Genomic DNA, 3,145 nt, shown 5'->3' on the forward strand with positions numbered 1-3,145 from the left:
TTTGTTACTAAAGGGAAATACTTAGAGAATATAAAGTTATAGTAAAATTTACTTGAACATTGGAACTGAAAATAGGTGTATTGGGATACTCTCAGTAAGATCATTAAAGACCCCTGCCATTGAAATTCCAAAAGTTTAGGTAAACAGGAGACATACATTCACATTATCTTAAACTATTACCTTAATAAACTTATAGTTGATGAATGAGGGATAGAAGCAAAGGAAAGAAACTTAGAGTTGATGACACTTACAACCAAAAATGCAACTTTCTTCGCTGCTACTTTGTACACATGTCTTGTTGAGAAATCCCCCCTAAATACTCTCTATACAGCTGAAAAAAATGCAAGGAAAATAACACACATTGAAATAAGATCCGAAAGAGATATGGAGCCTTCCATGGACATGACCAAGATAAAGTATCATAAATTCCTATCTTACACTCTAAACATCACTCTTTTCCTTTTAAGAAGTAAATTAAATCAATCCAAGACTGCATTATAAGATGTATTTTTCTTCATACCAAATGATTAAGTATATCCTTCTGATCCATTTGAATAATCAACCACTATAATTATATGAGCATTTACACAACATCCCTGCATAAAAACATCAACTTCAATCGTGCATTCGGTGGTATCAATAAAAGTATAGCCAACAACATCACATTGTCACTCCTAGGACTCAATTATTACATATCTCACTTAATTTCAAATCATTAATAATTTCTCTTGTTATAAAACATGAAGTTGTCCACAATATAATTCAGACTAATTATTGTTTGTCCAAGTATATCATCACAACAGACAAAATGCAATTTAATATAAACTAATCCAAAATTTTATAACAAGTTGAACCAAGAACAATAATATTTCATTAAACCATAGAAACAAGAATAAAACGGATAGAAACATAGATTATTACATACAATTTTTCATTGTTGATTTGATTCTAAATGTGTGAATCCCAAAGAGACTGAGATTGAACCTTTTCATTTTCCAAGATCTTCTTGATTTCAATGGGAGGGTTCATACCCAACTTCTAAGCATGCTACAAACATTCCTTCCTACTCATCCTAACGCAAGGACTGTAAGCCACGTTCATGTTGAATTGACAAAGCATAGTCTAGTTCTTATTGTATTCATAACAAAAGTTTTATCCTTCATCTAATTCCCCTCACTGTGTAAACTCATAGTACCAGTACAAATCAAGTAAAACTACATCACTGAAGACTAAGATAGAGTATGAAATTAAGGCAAAATATTGTTTGAAAAAAAGACTCACCATGCATTCCATTTCTCCATCAGAAAAAAATGTCTTATGTTACTTCTGAAAATCAGAGGTAAGGAGAAACATTTTTTTGTAAATTTATGTAGCCCCAATTTATCAAGAATAACACTAGGTTCAGACAGAGGTAATGCGAGAAATCAAGAGAAATGAACTAACCATTGCGCTTCACTCCATAGTGACTCAATAAAGCTTCTTCAATTCTTCGTGAACCTTGAATCATGTTGAACTTAACTCATAAGCACATAAAGGAAAAAAAGCATGTTGAACATATTTCCATCTTCCTGTATAGAAATTTATCAAAAATTGCAAATAATGATTGAACGATTTATATCCAAAATATGTAAAAACGGGATTTGAGTGAGCGGTTGAATATTGAAGTTAGATTTTAGTGATTGAAGCTGGATTTGAGCAAATGAAGCTGGATTTGAACAAATGAAGCTAGATTTGAACAAATGAAGTTGAATTTGAGTGATTGAAGAATTTAGGGTGATTTGGATGAAGGAAGCGGATTTGCGTGATTAAATATTGAAGTTGGATTTGAGCAATTGAAGATTGAAACTGGATTTGAGCGAAAAAAGATGGATTTGTAGTGAATAAATTGTGAAATTGGGGTGATTTTGTCGGAGAAAAATAAATGAAGAAATGGAGAAGGAGAAAGAATTTGAGGGAAGCATGAATGTAACATGAGCTTTTAATGCTTTTTTTGTCATAGCCCAATTAGAGTAGCAAATCTATGGGCTTGAGCATTAATTTTGACACGGACCATTTAGTGTGGCTAAAAGTATATTTTCCTGTAGTGATATACCCATAGATATCCATTGGATATCATGAATGGATTTGAATACATCCATTATTAACACTATCCATTGGATTATATCCATCTAAATCCATTAGTTCTAACAGATGGATTTGGATGGATTTAATTTGGATGAATTTTGGATTATGAATAATTTTGCCACCCATAATACTAATGGATGGATGAAAAGGCATCCACAAATCTATATAAATCAATTTAAAATATATTTTAAATTATTCAATCTGTGCAAAACCAAACTTAATAGATGAATTCCAATCCATTCAATCGACCTATGACCCCATTTTCATGGATTTGGATAGTTTGATATCCAATCCATTTTATTTTTTAATTGAAACTAAAAACATTTTTTTAGAAGAAAACAATTATTTATGTAATTCGTATTTTTAAAATTACTTCTTTAAATCAAAAACACTTCTAAATAATCATTATTTTGAAAAAGTGGTGTTAATTTTTTTAAGAGCACTTGCTAAAAAAATTGTTTTTCTAAACTTTATAACAAATTATTTTTTTGTAATATTTTACAAACTTGATACATTTAAGATTCTATATATGTAAAACATTTAATAGATATTGATATATGCTATGTATTTAATAACAAACTTTTGATATTAACTACATCTACGAGTTATATGATTAATCTCACTTTAATAAAAAAGAAATATGAGAACATAAAATTAGAAAACATCAACACTTATGTGTGTCCTTCCTAAATGTACGATTATGTAGATTGCTCTATTATACACACTCATATATGGTATCTACTCCAATTAATATTTAAGTGTATAAATTTTGGGATACTATATTTTGTAGTTAATTAGAGTAAGATGAAAATCCACTTTAGCTTAGAAAGTAACATTTTAAGTTATATTTGTACTTTTTCTACTTTTTCTGTTGGGCAAGAAAGTGAGAATTGAGATAGTTAATGAAATTGAAAAAAGAAAAAAACATATTATTTGTAAATATTTGTTTTTTGAATGGATTGAGTATCTATCCAAATGGATATATCTTGAATGTTTGTTAGATATAATGAATTGTTCAAAT

The 3,145-nt window shown here is 29.2% G+C and overlaps 1 long non-coding RNA gene across 1 annotated transcript; it reads right to left on the reverse strand.

Annotated features, from left to right (window-relative positions):
- LOC109342578 lies at positions 245–1,958 on the reverse strand. Its single transcript, XR_002107091.1, has 3 exons — positions 1,282–1,958; positions 521–596; positions 245–331 (listed from the first exon to the last, which is right to left on the reverse strand). It is a non-coding gene; the product is annotated as an uncharacterized LOC109342578 (long non-coding RNA).

The sequence above is a fragment of the Lupinus angustifolius genome, chromosome LG03 (genome assembly GCF_001865875.1).
Source record: "Lupinus angustifolius cultivar Tanjil chromosome LG03, LupAngTanjil_v1.0, whole genome shotgun sequence".
Lineage (NCBI taxonomy): Eukaryota > Viridiplantae > Streptophyta > Magnoliopsida > Fabales > Fabaceae > Lupinus > Lupinus angustifolius.